Raw genomic sequence first — 26,764 nt, forward strand, 5'->3', positions numbered from 1 at the left:
ACCCCTTGCAATTCAAATTCAACCTTCTTCAAATTAAAAACATTTGTGCAACAAAGAATATTATCAAAAAAGTTAAATAAGCCAGGTGCAGTGGTGCATACTTGTAATCCCAGCAGCTCGGGGGCTGAGGCAGGAGGATCATGAGTTCAAAACCCGCCTCAGCAACAGCCAGGTGATAAGCAACTCAGTGAGACCCTGTCTATAAATAAAATAGAAAATAGAGCTGAGGATGTGGCTCAGTGGTCGAGTGGCCCTGAGTTCAATCCCCAGAACTGCCACCCACCCCCAAAAAAAGTTAAAAGAGAATCTACAGGCGAAAATATCATATATCTCAAAAGGATCTAGTATCCATAATATATAAAGGCACATGCAAAGGAATCATAGAAAGACAAACCAAATAAAACAGGGGCAAATAACTTGCATAGGCTTTTTCTAAAGAAGACACATAAATGGCCAACAAGCACATGAAAAGATATTCAACACCATTAATCATTAAGGAAATGCAAATTAAAATCGTAATGAAATATGCTTCATACCCACTCAGAATGACTATTAAGAATAAAAAAGAAAATCACAAATGTTAACAAAAGTATGGAAATCAAAACCCTCTTGCATGGATGGTGGAACTCAAAAATGGCGCAACCTCTGTGGGAAAATTTAACATGTAATTACCAGAGGCTCTAGCAATTCCACTTGTGGGTATAACCCAACATGACTGAAAATAGGGACTCTGAGGGATTATTCATACACCCATGTACACAGCTGCATTGTTCACCACGGCCTGGAGGTTGACGCAGCCCAAATATCTACGGACAGATGAATGGGTGGATAAAATTCAGCACATACGTATTCAGCCTTGGAAAGAAATTCTGACGCGTAGTTACACAATGAATGGAACTTAAAATCAATGTCAAGTGACAGAAGCCACTCGCCATAAGACATGCACTATATGAGTCCACATGCAGGAGGTAGCCATCTAATTCAGAGAGACAGAAAGCAGAATGAGGTGGCCGGGGACTAGGGGAAGGGGGAGGGTAGTTGTTACTTATTGAGTGTGGAGTCTGCATTTTGGAGGATGAGGAATTCTGGATGATGGTGATGGCCGCCCGACTTTGTGAAGATACTTAATGCCACCGGACTGTGCACCTGAAAGTGGTTAAAATGGCAGATTCTGTGTGTGAGCACATTTTAGCCATGACAGAACTATGGATGACAGAGGCACTCAGTGTCGGCACAGTTGGCAGTAACAGCAAACAGTAACAGTCGGCAGATGGCTCCTCTTCTTTATCCACAGCACCCAGAAAAACCATGAAGGTCTAATCAGATCTGACAAGCCCCCACCTCCACCACCAAAATCTAGTTACTAAAGAACACCCATTAAAACGCACACTTACGTCTTGGCATGAATTTTCTGTTTTGATCGTGTGAATGATCACGTGAAGCCATTACCCGTCGAAATGATAATACAGCATATGTCTCATTGAAATGTTTAAGTTAATTCACCTGTGTCTTTTTACTCATCTAAATTGTGATTTTGCTAGAAAACATAAAACTACTAGCTTGCTCATATTTTATGCCTCTTGGTGTGCACTGTTCAAGACCATGAATACAAAGCCCTGTACGCCTTTCAACAAGGTTTAGTAACACATAACACTTAATCCAAAGTGCCACAAAATTTAAACTAACCTAGGTTTCTAAAGAATGCCCAGAATCTTCTTTTTTGATTTTTGTTATCGATAAGGAAAAACCAAAAGCCACAAACCCACTGGGGGAAAAAAATATTTTCCTGCTACTGTGAAATATATAAAATAACATGCCAGAATGTACTGTGACAAGCTCAAATTCATTCCTTTCTTAAAATGCTACAGGAAAATGTATAGGGAAAAAAATACCAAAATGCTGAAGGTACAAAGAAACCAAAATAAGGGAGAGAATTGCTTGACAGTTGGATAGAAGTACAAATGTTTTAAACATATCTCAGCTCATCTGCTATTTACTAGAACGATTCTCTTTCAATAACCGATATTCTGGTTTATAAAACCTTCTCTCAGCACTTACTTGTGTACAGACTTCTGCAGTCTCTCCGCAGGGACTGTTGGCCTCCCTCATCAGCACATCACTGCCTTCCAACCCAAAGCCGGACTCGTGGAAAACATTTGGCACATATGATTCGCTGCAAAAAATACACGTGTGTGTGTGTGTGTGTGTGTGTGTGTGTGTGTGCACACTCGCTAACAGGAGGAAAGTTGTGCCAGAAAGAGTAAATGAACTCTTTAAAGAAGCAAAATACCAGCAGCTCAGGAGGCTGAGGCAGGAGGATCGTGAATTCAAAGCCAGCCTCAGCAAAAGCAAGGCCCTAAGAGACTCAGTGAGACCCTAAATAAAATACAAAATAGGGCTGGGGATGTGGTTCAGTGATCGAGTGCCCCTGAGTTCAATCCGCAGGACTCCTCCGCCTCCAAAAAAAAGAAGCAAAAATAAAACACAGTCTTTTGAGAAACTACGTGAGAATAAATATTCCCAGTATGGCAACGTCCACTGAAATTCAAAACTTACACAAAGACGTCTATTAACATGAGAGGCTCAGAATCAAGGTGAATCCTTGGCTGTATCACTCAGCAAAGTGTGTACATTGTTGCAGCAGAGAAATTGAAGCCAAAGTAGGCAGGAGCAACTAGATATCAAGCATTTGCAAATTTTGTTTTTGAAATAAAAAATAAGAACTTTAAGATATAATAGAAATAATTGCTACCCTAGGAGGTTCACCAGTTATTTTGCAGCAAAGAAATGAAAGTTGTAGAACTGACATCAAGTTCTACATTTTGCTTTTATGGAAAGAACAACTGTTCTAAATTTATTAGCATTTTCCATTTGACAGGAGGCTTTTAGTAGCATGCCACAGAGCAGATATTTTGCAAAACTAAGCATACTTCCTCCATCCTTACAATATAATGGTAACATTTTAAACATGACAGGCACGGAATCTGCCTTAGAAAATCAATCATCCCATAGAGCATTTTTGAAGAGAGATGCCTAGTGATTCCACCAATACAGTTGGCTCTATGTCCATGAGTTCTATATGCATGGAGTCAACCAATCTTGGATCAAAAATCTTTAGAAAAGGGTGAACATGGTGGTGCATGCCTATAATCTCAGCAAAAATAAGGCACTAAGCAACTCAGTGAGACCCTGTCTCTAAATGAAATACAAAGTAGGGCTGGGGATGTGGCTCAGTGGTCGAGTGCCCCTGAGTTCAATCCCCAGTACTCTCCCAAAAATAAATCTTTAGAAGAAAAATTATCTGTTCTGAACAAGTTTATTTTCTTGTCATTATTTCATAGACAATATAACAACTATTACGCTGCATTTATGTTGTACTAGGTATTATAAGTAATCTAGAGATGATTTAAAGCAGAAGAGGATATGCATAGGTTATATGCAAATTCTAAATTTCATATAGGGAATTTGAAAATCTGCAGATTTGCTATTTGTGGGGCATCTTGAAACAACTCCTCTCAGATACCAAGGGAGCAATTTTACATGATTTTGCCTCAAATAATTCAAATGTATTTTTAAGAAACTTTCCTATAGCACAATTAAAAGCTTGAAAATCAAACATTTTAATCATCATAAAGGTCTTCTAAATGCAGGATTTCTCAGTGGATCCATCTGGTTAAAACACATGAATGCAATATCTTTCCCTGACATTTCAAGAGTTTCCGAGGCACTGAGAAGTCAGGGAAGGACGCCCTGAGAAGGTGATATTTCAGCAAAGATTTTAGAGAGGTGGCTGTGAGCCCTGTGGGGATCTGTGAGGTAGCTCCCCTGGCAGAGGAAACATCAAATGCAAACACAGGAGCTGTCCCAGACGCTGAGTCCCTGGTGGCATTCTCCAATGGAAGCGAAGCAGATGAGGTCAGCCATGTGGAGGAGCAGGGATGAGCACGGACAGGTGGACCCTGCAGAGCTTTGGAACGTGAGCCAGAAGTCAGCTTTCCCCCTGAGACAGACGGGAAGGTGCCAGAGGGTTTCACGCAGGGAAATGATGGATTTTGACCTCCACTGTGAAATGACAGTTCGAGGACCCAGCAGCGAGTTCTGACGTGTACCTAGAGTGACTTGTGCCAGGATGGCGGCCAGAGAGGGAGATCCACACCACCATTCAGCACCAGAGAGTCTTGCCTCTCCATCCTGGTTACACCTCCCTTCTCTACTGTCCAGTTGGTCAGTGGTGCCATCTGGTTCCACTACTTTAAATGTCACCCACCTGCCAACAGCTCCCAACCTTACACCTACGGCCATGTCCTCCTCCCTAAACTGCAGACCCTGGACCACCTTCTCTCTCCTTGACGTCTCTGGGTGCTGAAGAGATATTCCAAATGTAACCTTGCAAAGTGGAGCTCTTAACATCACCGCCCACCTCTTCCATGACCCACAGACTCTCCAAACTCCTCATCTCTTACCTGCAGCAGCCGCCCAAGCCCTGAGCAGCTCCACCAACTCTCACCCTAGGTTTCAGAACATTCATTCACACGCTCAAATCCTCCCCCCAGCTGTCCAGTCTTCCTGGGGATAACAGCTAAAGGGTTTTGCCCACTCTCTAAACACCCCCAAATTCCCACTCTTTGGTCTCTAGCTCACTTCATTCCAGCCACACTTCTCTTGCCTCCTGGACACACCTAACACACTCCTGTCTTGGGATCTTTGCACGCACTGCTCCTTCTATCACTGTTCCCACCGAGGTCCACGGGTCAGTGTTGGAACACCCACCTTGTCTGTAGAATGCCCCTGACCAGCCTGTCTCCATGGACAACCCCAACTCCAAGTGTGGTCGTTTATAGCTATCTTCACTTTATTTTCTCCTGAACACAATCCCCTTTCTGACCTACCATTTGAAAATTTACTTTAAAAAAAATAAAAAAGGTTTGTGTTTCCTTCCACTATGTAGAAGCATACCCATTGGGTTTCTCACCCATTCCATTGATGGCTATTGCCGTCCCCCCCACCCCCACCCAGGCTTACCTGGCCCATAGGAAGTACACAAAATAATTGCTCAGTGTCTGACTGAATCTGTATTTTATTTCTAATGCACTTGCCTTGGGCAAAAACTATGGGGGGTGGGGTTGATGAGACTGTCATGTGTCACTCTGGTTTTAATCTCTGGCTTTGTCTCTTCTTTGCTGTGACATCCTTCACGCACCTGTGGGACTTAGGGATGCCTGGTGGGCGGGAGGGAGCCCTCACCTATCACCCAGAGTATTAGCGCAGACCCTGCTGCCATTTCCACAGCAGGACAGGGCCAACCCTGCCGATGTCCCTTCGTGCCTCTGGTGGGGAAGGGTTAACAAAGCCAGACCGTGCCCTGGGCAGGCCCCGTAGACGGAGACGGTAGGGAACCTTCCAGACACTGGAAGGAGAGGAAAGTGACCACAGTGGTCAGAGAAAGGGTAGCGACCCAAGGTGAGGCTGCAAAAGAATCCCAGCTAACGTCACATGGGGCTTCAGAGGACAATGAGCCACCATGGGGGGCGGGGGTTCTGGCCACCATGTAGTGAAGAATCAAGTCACCTTAGACATCAACGGCAACTGGATGGAGAAGAAGGATCAAGGAAAGCGAATGTTTCCATCGTATAGAGCTGAATAAGTTGGGCGAGACTGTCATGTGTCACTTAACAAGGGGGACACAGTTTAGAAGCCACCCTTGGGCAGTCTCCGCATGTGAATGTCATACAGCGTGTTACGCAAACCAGGATGGAAGGGGCCCATCATGCAACTTGGCCTCTTGATAAATCCAAAGATGACGTAAACAAGGGGCATGCCCGAGGGCACTGCTGGCAAGACATGGGGTACTGTGTGCGGCAGTTTTCCTAAGGAGTAGGACTATAATCTAAAATAATGATAAAAAGAACAGTAGAGTAGATAACTACACCAGCGGCACTGTGACTGGTCATTGCTCATTGGTGGGAAACAGTGAGTGACCGGTGGGCCCAGCTAGAGGTGTTTGGAGCACACCACTGGGCAGGAAGCTGAACTGTCCTCGAGGGGTAGAGAAGAAAATCCAAGAAGGAGCCTGGCGGAATGGGAGAACATTTCAGTCCACTCTGTGGTTATTATGCAGTTTTGTAATATGTGCTGCAAAGTGGCCAAGCTACCAATATGTCTAGACCACTGACCAACAGCATCTCGCAGCCCTTGGTCCCCGAGTAGCCTTCCTCCGCAGCCTCCTAGGGGAGGCCGAGGCATCTGGAAACTTCACAGAGATGAACAGCTCAAGGTGAGAAAGACAAAAATGTCAAGTGGGGCCTCGGCTTTCCTATTCAAAATGATAATCAGGACCCACCACGGAGGGAGAGAGAGACGCTCAAAGCGCAGAGCGAGGGCGTTGGCAAGAAAAGGAACGAGGGGTTAACCAGATGGAGAACGGAGTCCATGTGGGTCCAACTAGAAGAGAGAAGGTAAGGGGGAAAAATCAACATGTTCAGATTAATTTGCAAGTGTGAGCACTGGGCATGGTAAGAGGGGCCGAGGCTGGAGGCCAGAATTCCCTGAAGATGCAGAGTGCACCTATTAGACGCTGGGCTTCCTGCCAGGTCATAGAGGAGAAGGATAAATCTCGGATTCAGAAAGGAGCCACTGAAATGCTGACCAGACAGCAAACACCCGAACCACCAGGAATCTTCCCTGAGTAGCAAAAACCTGAGTTTCAAGATAAGCATAGCTTGGAAATGCCTTTTGACCTAGGGACTGGTAGCCCCCTTCTACAAACGAGGAAACAGATTCTGGATGGTTAACGTAGCTGCCAGTTGTCGCACAGCCAGTCTGTGACGGAACCCACCCTTCAGCTCAAGTTCAAGTTCAAACACGGAAGGACAACGACGAGGAGGAGAAAGACATAAAAGCTCAGGAGAGTAGAAAAACAAGGCCGGTTTTGACGGAAAGAGAAAAACCATTGGAGGAATGCTCCGTGGCGTGCAGGGTATTTGCAGAAAGATCTTCAATAACATATAATCACACCGAGGCACGGCCGATCCGAGGAGGGCCACATGCCAATCCAAACAAGCAGCCCTGGGGGGTTCCAGATGCTGAGAAAGCGCTTCATACTGACCTGTACTTTTGCCACTTTCACGTCTACATCCTATTCATTTGAAAACTGCAGTGACGATTTTAGGCGGCTTCTAATGGAAAACTGTGGATTTTTTCTGACTCTTCCAAAAAAAATATTATAGATGCTTCATAAAAGGGCCACATCCAAAGCCAAACTCCAAATAATCACAGTGAATGTAGTAACATGTTTGGAGGAAAACATGAGATATGCTAAATCATTATTTTAATGTAGCCCTAACACCAGAGGCAAAAGTGTCCTGATAAATCTTACAAAGGCCAGACCACAGGAGACCGAGATCGAAGTCGGACAATGTTTAGTATTCTTGCCAGGTAGATGACAGAGGAGGGAGAGCTTTGGCCCCCAAGGGCTCCTTCATCTGGGCTGATGAGTATTCGAGCATTTTCTAAGGAAGGTAGGTACGTAGGTGAATGTGTGCAGATTATAAAAATGAGCCAAGAACTCTCCTAAATAGGACGGTTTCTATTAGTGCAAGTCACAACTAAGAGGTTTGGGTCACACTGGCTGTCCTGGGGTTGTAACATAAGAAGCCTTAGCCCGAAACATGGTTTGCTTCCAAAACAGAATGGCTTCCGTGAAATCTGGAATTGTCCTAAAGGACAGAGATGGAACCCTCATGAAAGATCTCAGAATGTCACTGGAAGAAAGAAAATATCACAAAATGGTTGCCAATGCACAAACCAATACTACTTCACATTTGGAAATGAAAAAGTTAAACGGAAAAAAAAATAGCAGTTTTCTAATGTTAACATAATGGGCTCATGGCTTCACATTAATCCAAAGGGTGATTTTTTTTTTTTTCTCAATCTCCAGTAATAGTAACCGGCCATAAATCAGATAGAAAAAGGAAGGCTGAGGTCAAACAGGTCCTGTGTGAATAACAAATTGAGCGGCCACCGGAAGGGACCGGCATTGTGATCAGGCATTAACACAAGGGCATACGGTCAGAATGACATCTATTGACAGCCATTTAGTCAGAGAGAGAGAGAGAGAAAGAGAGAGAGAGAGAGAGAGAGAGAGAGAGAGAGAGAGAGAGAGACCCAGCAATGGGAGTATCTCGCCTACAGTGTTGCATATAGATTTCCCCCTGAGTACATTTAGACCATACTGTGCTTTATGTCAGCTGCACTGGGACTCCTTCAGGGACATCTCTGGCTCAACCCACAGCCTTATCACAAGTATCTCATCAAGTGTTGGAGTCTGCAGGAGAAATTCCTATGAGTGGACCTGCATTTTAAATCTAATATGGATTGCCCTTTGCACTCCAAAAATGACCACTGATGTCTCCACCACCTGTCCCTCCATAGTACATGCGTGCTGTCTGTCTCCTCACACCTGACCTGGCACACACCAAACTCTTTGATCCTTTCTCATGTGACAAGATGTCTGTTTCTCATTACGGATTTAATTGCACTTACTATGAGGACATGAAGCATCTTTCCATGTGTTCAAAGTTGCCGTGTCTTTGAAACCTGCATGTTCCTGTCCCCTGCTCACTTGTCTATTATTCTGCGAGGATGATATTCATCTGACATGGTATTAAAGACTGTGGCTCACACAGGATGCTCGGCAGCCCAGCATTATTACCATCATCGGGAACCTCGTTGGACATGCTGGGCCCCACTGAATTAGACCTGCCAAATCAGAGTCTCGGGGGTGGGTATGGTTTTCCACAGTGCTGGGGATCAAACCCAGGCCCTCAAGCATGCTAGGCAGGAGCTCTACCACTGAGCCACATCCCAGCCCCTAGTCTCAGGTGACTCCAAGGACCACAAAATTTGAGATCCATCAGACCCTCATCTCAAATATGTTACAGTTACCTGTACTTTTATGTTAGTTGCTAAGTTCTTCCAATTTAACACATTTGCCCTTTTTTAGTATCCTAGTTTAGGATCCTCCTCAGAAAATTCTTCCCAACCCTGAGATCACTGAAGTTTCTTCCATATTCACATCATTTTCATGCATTATGTTTAAATATTTGCTTCAGCAACCTGATTTATTTTTGCATCTTGAAATTGTGGTACAGGTCCATTTAAACAAACATTTATAAGAATGGAAGAACAAAGAAGAGATTCACAGGGTGTCCTCTGTAAGTCTATCTCGAAAAATTAAAACAAAAAGCAACACTTGAGTGTCATGATATTCTGGGAAATTCGGGTTCTTTTCAAATCTAGGTACTGAGTCATTTCTATCAACCAACAGTTCCACTTTCTCTTCACTTGCAAACATTCATAAAGACCTTACTAAATGCTGGTAATATTTTACACTTTGTCTTCTCCTCCCATTCTTTCTGTTTCTGATTTTAATAAATTTTTTAACTGATACAAAGATTAAAATTATTCATATTAACGGGGTAATGTGATGCTCTGCTAAATCATCTAATGCTTAGATCAGGTTATACATCCCTCTCTCCTCAATATTCATCATTTCTCTAGGGTAAAAACTTTCAAAATACTTTCTGCTACTTTTTGAAACGTGCCGTTCATGACTCTTATCGTTAGTCAAGAAAACTGTGCACCGGCACACCATAGCCAAGCCTTCTCGCTCCTGTCTAACTGTAACCTCAAACCTATTGATCAACCTTTGCCCATCCCCCGCCTCTAGGTGGGCTGTAACCACCATTCGTTCTTCATGAAGAACCCAGTGAAGTCCTCAGAGGCCCCCATAGTACAGGTAAAGAGCGTTCTAGAAGTCCCAGGCGATTCTTCCATTGACACCTCTAAGTCTCAGGAACTATTTTGTAGGCAGGAAGGAACGAGACAACCCCTGGATCTCGAGTGTGTGCATACTGAGGTGCAGGGCGGATGGGGTGAGCCTAGCGAGATGAGGTCAAGTTTATTCAGAACAGCAATTGAGCTGGACTCGAAATGAGGGTAGGTTTTCAATGCAATAGAGAGTTGATTGAATTCCACCTGGATTTGTCCTGGATGCAGAGACTCGGAATGGGATCATTCTCCCCTCTTTGCTCAGGACATAATTTAGTTTGTATCTGCAGATAAATCCCCAGACTCCAAAGTCACAGAGGTGCTCCAATAAAACAACTGAAATCTAAGAGTGACCGAGGAAGAAAAGCTTCCCTTCCAAGAGCTCCTTCATCCAAACACCGATGAGGGCCTGGATCCTTCTAGAGAACTTAGGTTTTATATGTGTGCATGTGGGTCTGTAGTACGTGTGGCTGTATGTGGTGTGTAATGTGTATGTGGTGTGTATGATGTGTAGTGTGTAGTGTGTGTGTGATAGGTAGTGTGCATGTGGTATGTAGAGTGCATGGAGTATGTAGTGTGCATGGGGTATGTAGTGTGCATGGGGTATGTAGTGTGCATGTGTATCTACGTGTGTGTTTACTGTGGAAAGACCTATGAGAAAGATCTTGCATTCTCTTATTTCCTCAAAAAAATAAGATCACTTTCCCAACATTAATTAACTTTAGAAAAATTCTCACCAGTATTCTTTTGCACAAAATGCTGCTCTCCGTTAATTTCCTATCATGATTTCTTAGACGGAGAGCCCTGTAATGGAAACAGCGTCCACCCTCCAGCACTCATTGATCATGGAGGCTATCCAGAGAAGCAAGAAGAAATTGACATCTTTCCACGAAGGTTATTAGTTTCTGTGTTTCAAGAATACAGTATTCATGGCTCGATCATAAACCATTACATTTCACTAGTCTTTATTCCATGGTGTCAAAATAAATAGATGCAAGCATTGAAAATACTCATTCCAGTAAGGATGGATCTAATCACAGGGTCCATGATAGCACACCAGTGTTTTATTAGCTTTACGACAGGTTTGCTGCTACTTCCCCAGTAAAAGAATTTAAATTGAAAATTGAGTGATCCCTAATGGGACTGGGGCTTGGTTGCTGAACTCTGTCACCAGAGATGGCCAGAGCTAAGGGGGGACACGTGGTGAAAATTGGCAATGATCAGGTGCACCTGTCTCCTCTGTGTCTGTAACACAGCCCTCTAGTCTTTAGGCAGATTGGACCACAAATCTGTCCACTGGATATTTTTCATAGAATCTAAGTATTTGACCTTGCCCTTTTGTTTTACCGGTAAAGAAGTAAAATAAGAGGCTCAAGTTTGTGCAAAGGAAAAGACACAGACTCTCATTAATTGGACACCATCTGTATATTTGATGGTGTTTAATTGACAATGGCCCTAACATTTTAGCTTTTCAATTGCTTTGTCAACTGTTAGCAGTCTGTAGCTGGTCAACCGAGCAGCCACCACCACACAGGCTATTGAGGACTTGAAGCAAGTCTGGCTAATCCAAACTGAGACTTCCTAAGTAATGAGGCCGAGCATGGAGGAAGAAAAAAAAAGATAATATCTCACAGGTATTTTGTATTGACTACATTTTTTTTAAGGGCAAAGGGGTAGGTGGACACAATATCTTTTTTTCATTTTTATGTGGAGTTGAGGATCAAACCCAGTGCCTCACGCGTGCTAGGCAAGCGCTCTACCACTGAGCCCCAGCCCCAGCCTTTGACTACATGTTTAAATGATTATTTTTGATGTACTGGGTTAAAGGAGATATATTATTTAAATTAATTTCACCTGATTCTTTTTACTTTTCTAATGTAACTAACAGGACTCGTTCAGTTATTCACGTGGCTCACACATTTTCTATTGGACAGCACTGGTTTATAGGAACACACTTCACTGCACCGAGAAAAGGGCTACAAGAAACCTATTTCCAGAATTTGCTAGTGGCAAGAGCAAACAAGAGAATGAGAGTGTATTTGTTCTGACGATTGTTTTAAAGACCTCTTCTTACCTGATCAATGAGGAGACTTGCAAGCCACATAATAAAAACTAAAGCATTATTTGAAAGCAGTTAAATAATTTTAAGATTATGCTCAAATATATATGCACTTGTTAATAAACTTAAGTTTTTAAAGGAACATCAATAATTTGGACAACATGAAAACCATCATCTTCTCTCTTAGAGCAGCTGTTTCCTGCAAAAAAAAAAAAATCATAACCCAAACCAAGTAATATCATATAAATCAGTTCATCCCTGAAAGAGACATCTGTCCATGGTTAATACTCATACCAGAAAGATAGATGATCAATAGAAAGATCCAGTCCACCTTGTGAGGGAAAATAGACAACAATGATTATATGAATTCTAAGTTACAGGCCAAGGTGAGCAAAATTTTCTCTTAAAATCTCTGGCTGGCAACCTTCTCACCCGAGACAACCAAATGCTCCTCTTGGTCACAAAGAAATTCTTTGGTGCACAAATGTACTGCATTCATGGAAATGATGATTTTTGCCTAAATCAATTGATTGATTTCTAATAGATCAATCATGGCCCCCAAATTAGAAGAATGATATGATAGTTTTATCACAACCAGTATAATTTCTTCTTAATAACTTGTATGATTTTTCAAAGGTTTTAATTGCTCATTGAGATGGGTGCCATTTACTGCTGAAATAATATGTTTCTCACGAAGCAATAAGCGATGTGTGGATGGGGAAAACAGCCGTCTCTCAGGGTGAAATGGCTTTGCTGAGATGCTGGGTCTCTAGCCAGTTGCTAAAGAGTACTCTTTGAGCTTAGTGTTCACTGTGGTTGCATCTCTTCTTAGGAACAACTCTATTAAAGAAGTAATGAGGAAAGAGTCTGAAGGCTTCTGTATGAACCATGAACATATAACTCCCATCTGCAGGATAGCAGGGCTGAGCAGCAATTCTGTGCTGGCTTTGGTACAGAGAAAGCAAACTCCCTTCTCCTCCCCACCTCCTTTCCTGTGTTCACCAGGGAACATCACCCTCATTACCAAATGAAATGTCATCTTTTAAATAGGATGGAAAGATTTCCTTGTCGTTGTGTCTTCTATTTCTCTAAGATGAACTGAAAGCCTTCCTTTAGCTCAGAGGGCCGCCTGCATATCCAGAGATAGGATAGACAGCATTGTGGACAATTTGCAATTTCAGGCAACAACCAGGGGGGGAAAAATAGTATGATTCCCCTACAAATTCATTACATTTATTCTAATTTTATCTTTCTCTTTTCTCTCCCTCCCACTCCACCTCTTCAAATCCAAATGCCGCTGGAAACCAAGTACATTTGGACTGATTTGGAATGTAAAACGCTCCAACCTTTTATTGCTATCTAGAAAATATCCTTTAAAGTGATATTTTTAAAAGTTGGGCTCTTTTGGAGGGTGGGGGGTGTTTTGTTTTTAATGTCAAACCAGGAAAGTTCTGATATGCTAGCCTAGCTTCTCACAAGCACAGGGGGCTGTTTAAAAGATAATAGGGGTCAGTATGCAAAACGAATTCCTAAGGAAGACCAGCTGTGTCACTGTCCCTTAAGCCCTGAATTCCACCGTTCAAGGATGGAGCAGATGATTCCCAAGCTTCTAGCTCAAAAAGTCTCTCAAACCTCCACAGTATGCGAATTGGAGTTTTTAAAGGAGCCAAGGGACACTGTATTCCCAAGCGGATGATGTGTGGAGATGCCCACGCTGGGAAGAGCCAGCAATACTTGCAGGGGAGCCTGGAGCTGTGGGCAGTCACCGTCATCTGAGGGGAAATCACAGTCTTACAACTAAGGGCTAGATGCAGCAGCGCCTTGCCTATCCTCAGCTCTTACAACGAGGAAAAAACACCAGTAGAAACCTTGGAGCATCTTCTTTTTAAAGACACATAATAAAATATTTAGACAGGTCCCAGGCGGGGACACGAAGTGGTCCAGAATGAAAACATGCTGAATCCAACGCCCCGCCTTTAACGTGCTTTTGCATTTTTCTCACTTGGGATCGCATCTTTGGATGACTTTCTGTAAATGCATTAAAATCAACTTCCAACAACAGAAACACCTGCAACCACAGAATTTTCAAAAAAAAAAAAAAGAAAGAAAGAAAGAAAAACCCCACGGTAACTCCTGTTTTGCAAGGAATCCCCAACAATGTGCAAGATACAGAATTTCCTTCTCCTTTTGCAGAAACGCAGCTTGCTTTCCCCACTACCCAACTTCAGCATTTAAAGACGGATTGGCCCACCCGGAGAGTGGTGATCCCGCTCCAGTGGCTAACGCCCAAGCCGCGGTAGCCCCGCGAGGGTGCAGGGGAGCCACGGGAGACACGGGTTACCTGGAGAAGAACACAACTCCGCTCAGAGCTTCCTCGGGCTCAGCTCGCGCAGGACGGGCAGCGCCTGGTGAGCGGATGCGGCTCCCTCCGAGGCTGGAGCCGTGCGCTCCCGCCCGCAGCCGTGACGATGCTGTCAGCTGCTCTCCCTGCGCCCTGCGCCCTGCGCCCTGCGCCCTGCGCCCTGCGCCCTGCGCCCTGCGCCCTGCGCCCTGCGCCCTGCGCCCTGCGCCCTGCGCCCTGCGCCCTGCGCCCTGCGCCCTGCGCCCTGCGCCCTGCGCCCTGCGCCCTGCGCCCTGCGCCCTGCGCCCTGCGCCCTGCGCCCTGCGCCCTGCGCCCTGCGCCCTGCGCCCTGCGCCCTGCGCGCTCCAGCAGCCCCGCACCTGCGCTGGCCCGAGCCCGCCGGCTCGCGCGTCACCACCCTGGCACCGTCCTCCTCCCGGCCTCCCTGCCTCCTTCTCCCTCCTCAATCTCTTGAGTCGTGCCAATGCTGCAGCGGCAGCTGCTCCTGCTTCAATGGCGCCTGCTCGCCTCCAAAAGAGCTTGTAGGTGCCACCTACTGCATGCTCCTGGAATCGACGGCGAGGACTGGAATTTTCTGAAAATTCAATGAATTAAAATAATTTCATTGAAAGGACACCCTATTCTTTTGTTTTAGATTGTTTGCCTTCCCAGCTAGAATCACTGCTAACCACATGAGACTTTCTTTCAGTTTGCAGATACTAAATTAAAAACCTTCTCATTTCCGAGCCAGACGAAATACCCTGCTCCCTAGCCAACCAGACAGCCCAGATTAATAGACTCTAATTTAATAGGATCCTATGTCCAAAACCGCCATTGGCAATCTTGGGTTAGAATTGCTTTTTCGCTGAGGGGTTTTTACATGAACGTTTCAAGGAAATAAGCACATTTATTTTTCTGACATTGATAAACAATTTTGTCAAAGAACCACTGATCAAAAAGAGGTGAATCAGCAAAAAAGAAAAAAAAAAGATTTATGGTTAACAATTCTATACAGGCATCTTTAAAAATGTTTGACCATAACATCGATCCATATTAAATTTAAGCCTCAAAGATGAAGATTTCTTCTCCCACTTACATTGTTCGTTCTTTTGAAATATCAAATGCACTAGGAGAATTGAGCAAAACCCACATTTTCTTGTCCTTTCAATTCGGTTTAGCTTACCTGTTCTGACACCCTTTTGACTTCCTTTGTAATTTCCAACAGCATTAGTCTTTGAAGTGCATTTCCAAAGTAAATTTCTGCCCTGCTATCCACAAGAAAGGTATGTGTTTTTTTTTAAATCTTGCTGAAGAATTGTGCATTTTACTATTTATCATTCAAAAAAGATTTAGTTTGTGCACTAGGTTAGCATAATCCTGGCCTTGGGTTTATGGGCACTGGAATATGTAAATAAAGATGCGCCATTTTTTACCAAAGTCATTTAAGACTACTGTCAACACATCTACCCCTATTTTAATGATGCCTGAAAACACGGTCCCCTACCCCCTGCCACGTGCCCTCTCTTCAGGAAAGCCCTCCCAGGGGACGGTCTGCATATGCTGACCATGGGTCTGGACACTGAGATCTGAAACAACATCCAAGCTAACAAGGCAGGATGTTGTTTTTCCATGACAACCAAAATGTAGGTTATTGGGTTAAATGATAAAATGGAATTGGAAGACCAAACAGAGGAGGGTGAAAAGATTAAGAAGATGAAAATATTGAAGGCAAGAAGGCCTTTCCAGCATCGAATTGGAGAACAAAGACCTGGAGCTGAAGGGAGCCCTTCTATTCTGCAAACAAAAGAATCCAGCCATTTGCTGAACAGCATCATAATTTGTTCTGAGAATGTGAAGCAAGGGCCCCCATAGACCCTTTAAACAAGAAACAGCTCACTTGAAATGGTGTCCCTGGCCTCTTTGTCATTTGCTGGGAGCCCTAAGCTTTCATTAGCCAGAGGAGCAGATTGTTCCCAAATTCCTCCTTTCTCTTCCCCTTAACTTATGTCCTCCTAAGAGCCTGCCCCATTTGCTTCTAGACTAGGAGCTCCTAACATCTGGCTGCACATTAGGATCAGCAGGGGAGCTGTAAATAAATTTTAAAGCCAGGATTAATTTCCAGCCCAGTCCATGACACAATGGGATCAGAACCCCTGTGGGTGGGACCCAAGCATCCATATGTAAGGTCACGGTTATCGGTGAGGTTGCCATGGTCTGAGTTCATACACTGAAAGTCAGACCCTGAGAAACCTAACCACCAATGAAGGCCTTTGGGAGGGTACAGATTAGTGCCCTCCTAAAAGAGGGCCCAGGGAACCGCCTCTTTCTTGCCCCACATGAGGGCACAACCATCAGGCACTATCTTTGAACTGGGAAATAAGCCTTCACCAAACATGGAGTCTCAAATTCTTAGCTCTTGTGTGTCCCAGCCTCTGGAACTATGAGCAATGGATTTCTGTTGTTTATAAGCTACCCAATCTATGGTATTTTGTTAGAGCAGCCTGGAGGAAGACAGAAGTCAAGGCCCAGAAGCATTGCACTAATGTAGAACCTTACACTCAAAGCGGAGCTACGGGTCTGCAGCATCACCTTACCCAAAACTCACTAAGACAACAGACTTTTAAACCCCACCACGGAAATGGAACTTAGCATCTGACTTTAACAACACTCTCAGGAGATTTCTAGGCCTGTGAGATGGGGAAGAGCTCCATACTAATGTCTTTCAAATGTTAGCCTCAACTGAGTCACCTGGGTTGGGAGCGGGGCTGGGCCACACCTCCAGATTCTTGGATTCACTAGGCCTGGGGCATAAGGCCAGGATCCAGGTGAGCTGGGCCCCAGGTGAGATGATGCGGAACCTGGTAGCAAATAGTAACGGGATTCTCACTGCCCAAATGGAAGAAGCATAACTACTTCCTTTTCTAAGGCAAATAAAAACTGGCTCAGCCAGTCAATCCAGTGTGACTGGTTTTGAAGCAGGCCTGTCCTTCGCAGACTTACACCTGCCCTAGCCTGTGGGTGGTTGTGAGAAGAGCCCCTTCAGCCAGGTTCCCACTTTGCTCTTAGAACCATGCCAGCTTACACTTGGCTTATGATCAAATTAAAAGAGGTCCCCTCTCCGGATGGAGCTATCCCTCTCCACACCAGACAGTGCAGGCTTTGAGGGGCAGAGGGCCCTTGGTGCGAATGACTTTCTTGGGCAGGTGCAACCCACTCTGGGTGCCCAGCTTTAGGGGAAGGGGTATGGGTTGAGTCCCAGTCCCAACCCTGCCCTCTGCTAGACATCTTTGTGCATGGCACAAACTGCCCAACCCGCAACCTTACATATCATCCCCGCTTCCCCGTCAGTCTATGTCAGGGATAGCGGCTCCATTTATGTCCTGGGGCCACAGAGTACCAGTCAGAACCAAATGCTGACGTCAGGGGCACAAACTGACGGAGAAAGTGGGAGCCCCACCCCTTGGCCTCTGAGCAAGTGAACATGTAATGGATGAAAAGATACCTTGGGACTGCGTTCACCAGGAGTGTTGCTGCCTTTCTTCCACTAAGACAATGAATGGTCTGGGGACCAGCAGTATCAGAACTGGAGAGAGTTGGCAGAAATGCACATTTCACCTCTACCCTGGACCTACTGACTGAGACATTCTGAAGGTGGAGCTCAGCATTCTGCAGTATTTTGCAAATAATTGTGATTCTAATGCATAGAATAGTTTTGAGATCCATGGCCCAAGATGTGTCTTTGTGTGACTTATATTTTTGACAAATGCCATGTTAACGTATTTCCTTTAAAGTTGTCAGAAAGACACCATCTTGACAGAGTTTGCTCAGGGGAGTAATTCAGGTCCCCCCGGTAGTGTTTCTGGTAGTGAAGATGTAGCAGATTCTCCCAGTATCACAATCATTCCTCACCTGTCTATGCAGCCATCCCTTCTAAGATGCTACCATGTAAGGGTGGAGCTCAGGATGCTGCTCCCCTAGGGACACCCCATTTCCAGCAATCCAGATGTTCCCTTCCCTGGGGTGGCCCAGGTCTCTCTTTGCCTTGAACTCCAGTTCCCATATTCTGTCCCGTAAAACCATTATGGCTTAATCCCCAGAGGATCCAGACCCTGCAAATTAAGATCTCAGCCTTCAATGGCAAAAAGCTTTGCAGAGTTTGGAGAAAGGAAGCCCAGGTCTAAACCCATAAAGCCTTCTTCCAAAAAGTAGGAAGAAAATGAAGCTTTGCTTAGAGTTTTGTCCATGAATTCACTGGCCCTCAAATAAGAGCTCTCTTCAGATACAGCTTGGGAGCACCCCCGGGATTTCTCATTGTAGGTGTGTTTGCAATCAGGGGCAGTATCTTCAGCAGAGGACAATGCCCAGGGAAGAAGTTGATGAAAGGTTCCTGTAGAAATACTCCTCCAGCCAACCTGGGCAATGAGCTCAGTCCTGACTGATGGCCGTGGGGGTGGGCGACAGAAACCTAGAGTGATTTGCAGATGGATCAGTTTGTTGCAAATGAAGAACCTCAGAGCTAGGTCTCTTTGCAAAGAAGAGAAGGTTCTTTGTTATTCCACTGATTTTCATCTTGATTCTGTATTTCTAATTACCCTTTGAGGCTCTCTACATACACTAACTGCTTTTAAGTCTATTGAGCTTCTCGGTTCTCTTCTTCCTCTCCTCCTTTGGTGCCTGGTGTACCCCATTAAGGAGGAGGCACCATGTGCTAGCTATCTGTTCTTAATCTTTGCAGCTTACCCAAGCTCCACAGATGCTAAAGCTGACATCTGTTCTCTGTAATCTCAGAGTTTCTCATTGCAGCCTTATGTAAGGTTGACCTAGTTCTCATGGTCCACTCAAAATATTAGCAAACACACATGAAATGCAACCCTGTGCACCTACAAGGCCCTGCACACCCCTGGGTCCAGCTCAACACACCCCTCTTGTTTACTCCCCCAAGACATCGCTGTGCCCTCTGCAATGCTTTACCTTATTCATCAAATCCCTCTGACATTGGAAGGGTCCACCAACCACTTTCCCTCATCAGAAGCTGCTGGTTCTCCAGGTCCCTGCCTGTCCTGCAGCATCTGCAGCAGAGCTCTCCTTCACCCTCATGAATGGTCTCTTCATATCCTCCCCTCCCAGCAGGAAAGTGCTACCTCTTCTTTGTCCTGTCATCATCTGCCCATCCTTGGGTCTGGTGGTCTTCTCCACCGGATCCAGGGCCACCTGAACAACGCACCCAACTTCTCTTATTCCCAGGGTCTCCTGGTCCCTGGTGACCCTGTGCTGCGTCACACCATCGGCCACATCACCAAGGCCTGCTGGCTTCAGGCGCCCACTCTCCTGCTACTCCCACGGAGACCCCTCTCCCTGGCAAGACGCCAACGTGGCTGCCTCTTTGTAAGTGTCTGTGTCTCCTCTCCCTCTCTGTCAGATCACTTCCAACTGCATTACCCGGAACAACAATTAAAAATAAAGGCTTTCTCTCCTTTTCATTTGTGTCCCCCGAAGAATCGGAAAGACTGGAGATTATCACCGGCTCAGCTTGAGTGGCCTCCCTTCACCCACGGATCTCAGCCTCTTCCCCAAGCAGCCAGGAAAAGCAGAGCTCAGTGACATCCCAGAATTTTCAGAATCAGGCCCACACCTTTATGTAGCTTCCAAGGCTCTCCTGGTCCGCCTGCTGGCCATGCCTCCTCGTTCATCTCAGGTCCTCTGCCTCCTTTCTCATCTGCACACTTACCCAGCCCCTCCCGCAGGGGCTGCCCAACATGCTGCTCCTGGGCTGAGTGTGTCTACCTGGCCACGGAGGCTCCACCGAGTTCTTTCCCCTCTGGCCTAGACCTCAAAGTACCAGGTCTGCAGAGAGGCCTTCCGTGACTGTCTGATGTCAGGTATTGCTTGCTGCTTCTGCTTGAATTGTTGTCATCCAGAAGAGAGGGGTGAGGTACAAGCTCTTAGAAACTTAAGATGTGACTTTATTTGGAAACAGGATTGTTTGGGGGTTTGTTTGGTTATTTGTTTGGGTACCAGGCATCGAACCCAGGGGTGATTGACCACTGAGCCGCATCTCCAGACCCTCTTTTTTATTTTTTTTATTTTGAGATAGGGTCTCACTAAATTGCTGAGGCTGGCTTTGAACTTGTAATTCTCCTGCCTCTGGGTTAACAGGTGTGCGCCATTGTGCCTGATTGTGATACTATTTCTTAAAGCTCCATGGTTTGTGCTGCTTTGTTGTGGTGTGGCATCCCTAGAAATCGATTCATCTCCTGGGATGGACTGAGTGTTTCCATCCACCCCTCAAATTCATATGTCGAAGCCTGGATCCCCCATGGGATGGTACTTGGACAAGGGGCCTTTGGGAAGGGGATAAAGAGGTCATAGGGATGGAACCCCATGATAAGATGAGTGCCCAAGGACGAAGAGAAAGACACAACAGAGGTCTCTCCCCCAACCATCCGAGGCCGCACAGGAAGACAGCCCTCTACTAACCAGGAAGAGATCTCTCACCGGACGGAGCCTTACCTTTGGAATCCCCAGCTTCGAGGACTGTGAGAATTAAATTGCTCTTGTTGAGGTCACACAGCCTGCGGAACTCTAGAATCTCAACCTGGACTCTCTAAGACACCACCCATTGCCCAGTTACTAGCTTCCGCTTCCTTTGTGGTCCGGATCACAGTCGGGCCTGCATTCTGTTGACCAGCCATGGCCGTTCACCTCTGTCTTCGCCTGTATCCTGTCAGCTGTATGTAGGCTTCGTGACTGCCTCAGTCACCAGCAGGTCAGGTTTTTAAAAATTAAGGGGGTGAGCGCCTGGACATCACCCTCCTACCTGCCCAACTCCTAAACCAATCAAGAATCTACTTAAAACTCTGTAAGTTTCAAAAGACCATGAGCAAGTTAGCCCATGAGAAAGGCCAGGTCCTCACTCTTCTACAGAAACATTCAGCAAGCAACCCCTGAGAGAAATAGCTCTGTGGGAGCTCCAGAAAACAGTCGGGGATCTGCAGCAACCAAGGGAAAGGTCCATCAAGAGAAAGAATGACCAAAATGGCCTGTTTCTGCTTATTTTTCCCCTCCTCTCCCCCACACAGTCTACAGAAAGCCAGTCAGTTCCGGGCACCTCCACTGGGACAGGAGAAAAGAATGGAACTTCTTTGCAAGATTCTGCCTAGTCTGGCAGCTCCCCAAAGAACAGGGACTGACAGGGACGACAGAGGAATGGTGGCAAGTTTGAATAGTAAGTCAGGGGACGCTCAAAGGAGTGTTGTGTGCTTCAATACCTGGAAATTTCAGGAGAACATCAGACTTGTGGGTATTGGCAGCCTGAAATTGTAAGCAAAGGACCACAGTAGTACATCTCAGGTTAGGAAAGAGGCACCAGAGAGACTCTGGGGAAATGGAGACACTTACAAGCAGTCACATACGTGAGGGGATTGAGGGGAAAGCACACAGACAGGCCTAGGGGAAACGCATGCCCAGAAGCACTGGAGAAGACCTTCAGCCTCCCTACCAGGCTAATTATTGAAGATATTCCCTGTACAGAGACAGTCTGCAAAAATTGAGAAAGATGGCTGGTTTTCTTTTTTATCGTTGTTTTCAAATCACCAATTTTTAACAACGACAGCAAAAGTCACGAAGCACACCATGAAACAGAAAAACAAACCCATTCGGTGGAACACGCCGTCTCCAGAAACAGACACTGAAGAAACATAGGCTTAGGATTCATTGTACAAAAATTTTAAGTATATGGTCTCAAGCATACTCAAAGAGTCAAAGCAAAACATGGTCACAGAATTAAAGGAGATCGAGAAAGTGGCTTGTGGACAAAACTGTGGCTCCAATCAAGAGAGTAATTATAACCACACAGAAATTCTGGAACTAAAAAATACAATAACTAAGTTGGAAAATTTACTGGAAGGACTTAACAGAATGGAAGAGGCGGAAGAAAGAGCCAACAAACCTGAAGACTGGCCACTGGTCATTTGAAGTTATAAAATCTTGGGAACATTAAGGAAAACAAATAATGAAAACCGAACAGAGCCTAAGAGACTTATGGGGCATTCCCCAAGCAGAAAAATCTATGCATCTAGGAGTTGCAGAAGGAAGAGAGAGTGTTAATCCTCTGACAGGGATTAAGTGGTGGGCAACTGTAGGCAGGCAGGCTGTGGCTGGAGGAGGGGGGTCACGCGGGACTTGCCTTTGGGGTATGTATTTTGTGCCAGCCAGAGTCTCTCTCTGCTTCCTGATTGCCATGTCCTGAGCTGCTTTCCTGAGCCATGCCCTTCCAGCATGGTGTTCTGTCTCCCCTCTGACACAGAGCAAGGGAGTCTGCCATCCATGGGCTGAGACCTCTGAAACCATGAGCCTCAAATAAACTTTTCATCCTCTACAGTGTTCTTGCCATGTCTTTTGGTCACAGCAGTGCAAAACTGAAACACCACTCTATGAGAAACCCTTAGCAATTTAGGGAAAAATCCAAATAAAAAAAGAAAAAGCTAGCCGGGCATGGTGGTGCACATCTGTAATCTCAGCAGTTTGGGAGGCTGAAGAAGGAGGCTGGCCTCAGCAACTTAGAGAAGCCCTAAGCAACTCGGTGAGACCCTGTCTCTGAGTAAAATACAAACTAAAGCTGAGGCTGTGGCTCAGTGGTCAAGTACCCCTGAGTTCAATTCCTGGTACCTGTCCCCCCAAATGTTTAAAAAATAATAATAATAATAAACAGGCTGGGGATGTGACTCAGTGCTTAAGTTCCCCCAGGTTCAATTCCTGATACCACCGGGGGAAAAAAAAGATAACAAATGGTTATCCTTCAAACTGAAATGAAAGGATGGAATGAAGATGATATACAAAAATATAAAAATACCCAGTAAGACAAATACCTGAGAATACTAAATATATATAATTGTAATTTTGATTCTTAATTCCACATCTTATTTTTATAGCATTTAAAATATAAGGGCATGAAATTAAATCATAAATCTATATTAATAGGTATAACATGAAGTGGGTAAAATATGTGAAGCTGTAATTGATGACATCAATAACAGAGGGAGCAAAAAAGAGGAGTTTTCTTTGTATGCAGCTGGAATTGTTATCGGTTTGAAAGAGATTAGTGTAACTTTAGGATATTAAATGTAATCCTTATGGTAAGCACAAAGAAAATATTTTCAAAATATGCACAAATGGAAATGAGAAGAAAATTAGTGGCAAGTTTTGTAACTAAATAATCAGCTAAAAAGCAGAGGCTGGGATTGTGGCTCAGTAGCAGAGGAGCACTGGGTTCTATCTCCGGCACACATTTAAAAAAATGAAAACAAATAACATAAAGGTATGTGTCCATCTACAACTAAAAAAAATTCTTTTAAAAATCAACTAAAAGCAAAAAGATGGCAACAGGAAGAAAATGAATGGTGGGGGGGAGGGAAACTATAATATAAATAGGAAAAAAATAACACAATGGTAGTGGAGAGTGCTGTCTTATCAGCAATTTTACTTTTAAACTCCCCATACCAAACAAAAATAAAACATAGATTTCCAGAATGAACAAAAACACAAGACTCAATTTATGTGTTTCTTCAAAATATTCATTTCAGGTTTAATGACAAATGAACGTTCAAAGTGAAAGAAAACTCCATGAAAATAGTAGCCAAGAGAGCAGGAGAGGCTTCACTATTGTAAGGAAAAGTAAACTTTGGATCAAAAACTGTTACAAGAGATCAAGAAGGACATAATATGATGATAAAAGTCAATTCACAAGAAAAAATGTAATTTATATATATATACACACACACACACACACACACACACACACACACACACATACATATATATATATGCTACCAATATCAGAGCTCCACATATGGTCATGTGTCACCTAATCACGTCTTGAGATTTGATTATTCTTCACATCCTGAAGGATACAGCCTGAGAACGGCTTTGTCAGGTGATTGTGTCGTTGTGAGAATATCACAGAGTCACTCACACAAACCTACATGGTACAGGTCAATGGCCCAACATGGCCTCTTGATGCAAAGTCAAGAGACCTGGGGAACGGGAGGTGTCTGGGGCTGCTGCCAGCTTCATGTGACATGCTATTTTACAGCAAACATTTTTATAAAAAGAAAGTAGATTATTTTATGTAAGTATGAGAACACTTTAAAAAGTGTATTATTAATATGCAATCCAGTGTCAGTCATTTATTGTCATTATCAAGTATTACGTGCTGGACATTTTGGATGTGCTAGGCTTCCATGTGGACTGGAAGCACCATCATTGCCACAATCAGAAGCCATGCATTGTGCTACCATGTCATTAGGTGATAAGGAGGTTTTTAGCCCTGATACAATGTCACGGGCCCAACATTGTACGTGTGGTCCATTGTCAACTGAAACATCCTTATGTCGTACATGACTTGTTTAAGGCTACTTGGATGAAGTAAAAAGTGCATTAGGTGAGATTAGTTTTCCTACAAAACGCTACACATGCATTTTTCTTGAATAACATTCTGGAGACTGTGATGAGGTATCTGTTGTAGTGACAACGTTTACAGAGATTGTGGATTTAATTCAGCGTGAAGTTTTAAAAATAATTTTCCTCTAGTCAAACCTACAAAATACAAAGTCTACTCTTTCAAACGTTGCAAGCATACAATTAAGTAGAATTAAATACATTCACATTGCTATGAAAACATCACTACTACCTTTCTCTAGAACCTTTTCATTATCCAAAATTGAAACCGCACCCACGAAATAATTTGTGATCATGATTGGAATTGCTTCTCCAAAGTTGTCCAGGAGAGAAAAATAGAGGGCCCCCCTTTTGTCCTCTTCTGAATTACAGTGGGTGTAAGGATACAGAAGGCTGCTGCGCTGGGAGACACAGCAGGGAGGGCCCAGCCCTGGAGGATCAGGTCTCCCTCTACCTGACACCTCCTCCTTCTAAATTCAGCACTGACAGCTCTCCTCTGGACCACCCTGGAGCAGGGTACAAGGAAGAAAAGCCCTGGGCCTGCTCCTACAGAAGGGAGGCACAGGGAGAGAAGATGCACCACGAATGGAATTTGGAAGAATTCAGAGAACTTTTTGAGTCACACGTGTGACTGCACTTAGTCATTTTTCCACTGGTTTTATTTTTCCTGACACTAAAAGCATGCCCGCCAACATAAAAAAAAAAAAAATCATACATCTGGAAGATAAGATCATGGAACACTAACATAGAGGTAATCAGTGTTTCTAGAAAAATAGAACAGAAAACAACAGCTGTTAAAAATGTAACGGAAAAAAATCCTTCTCTGAAACAATCAAAATCTCTATCTACAAAGGACACAAGAAGTTCAAGGAAAGGTAGATGCAGAAAAATCAACCTGGAACAGGCACTGTTAACGGTGAGACCCCTTTAGCTATGAAAAGCCTGCTTACCTGATGGGTACCTGGGTCCACCTGCTCCTGCAAAGATGATACCACCTGGAATGTGAGCACTCGGGGCCACAGACCGGCTCCACTGGCAGCATTTCACAAAGGAAATGGGAACACATGGCACAGGAGCTTTAGGAAAAGAAAAACTAAACCCAGAATATCATCCCCACATTACATGCCCTACACCCACACAAAGGAAATAACAGATCAAACTTCTATGCAAGAAAGACTCAAATACTAGCTAGCATGGATCCTTCTTGAAGGGGGCTGGGAGAAAAGAGGAACTTCAAAGAACTAGGATATAAACAGGAAAACTGTGGTTCATACCAGGCACCAGAGATGGAGATAAAGGGTATGGGAAATGATATTACATAATACCATTAAAAAGGTGATAAAATAGCTCAAGTTACATAAAAATTCATAAATTAAGTAAAATGCAGGCATGGTGGGGAGAAATAAATGGTACAATTCTTGGAATTATTCATAATCTTTGTGTTTGTTTTTGTTTGTGGGATTGAACTCAGGGGCACTCGACCACGGAGCCACATCCCCAGCCCTATTTTGTATTTTATTTAGAGACAGGGTCTCACTGAGTTGCTTAGGACCTAGCTAAGTTACTGAGGCTGGCTTTGACCTTGCCATCCTCCTGCCTCAGCCTCCTGAACTGCTGGGATTACAGGCGTGTGCCACTGAACCCAACTTATTCTTAATATTAATAGAGTCAGAAACCATTGCCAGACGTCTTGAGTTACAACTCAAGAAATTGAGGCTGGCTTTGATTTTGTAAAGAGAAATTAAAAGTACAGGTGACTTCCAAATGTTCAGAAAGGACTTGGGCACGGTCAAGCACACATATAAAACAAACAGCAAAAAATATAAAAACAGATGATTTCCAACAAAAATCATAAATGGTAGAAGTTAAACGAAACATACTTGTTATTTCAATAAATGTAAATAAGTTTAATGACCCATAAACTCTAATGATCAACTCGTTCCCTTTTTATAATTGCTCAAGCAAACCGGTCATTTGCTGTCAACAACCCCAAGGTGAAGACCACCAGGGGTCAGTCAATACGCACAGGGTCCAGAGATGCACGAGAGAGCAGGTGTGTGTTCAGGAGGCCACGCCAGGTG

At 44.4% G+C, this 26,764-nt stretch overlaps 1 protein-coding gene across 3 annotated transcripts in view; it reads right to left on the reverse strand.

The window, feature by feature from the left end:
• Positions 1–14,919, reverse strand: part of Diras2 (DIRAS family GTPase 2) — a 31,172-nt gene extending 16,253 nt beyond the window's left edge. For 2 of the 3 annotated variants that reach the window (XR_013430001.1, XM_021720142.3), the window contains exon 1: positions 14,229–14,405. The gene's annotated coding sequence lies outside the window, so the exon portion shown is untranslated. Of the gene's footprint in view, positions 1–14,228; positions 14,406–14,608 lie in introns of those variants that run through there. The other variant, XM_021720143.3, reaches the window with a different exon arrangement.
• Between the last annotated feature and the right edge of the window lie 11,845 nt (positions 14,920–26,764).

This window comes from Ictidomys tridecemlineatus, chromosome 13 (genome assembly GCF_052094955.1).
Source record: "Ictidomys tridecemlineatus isolate mIctTri1 chromosome 13, mIctTri1.hap1, whole genome shotgun sequence".
Lineage (NCBI taxonomy): Eukaryota > Metazoa > Chordata > Mammalia > Rodentia > Sciuridae > Ictidomys > Ictidomys tridecemlineatus.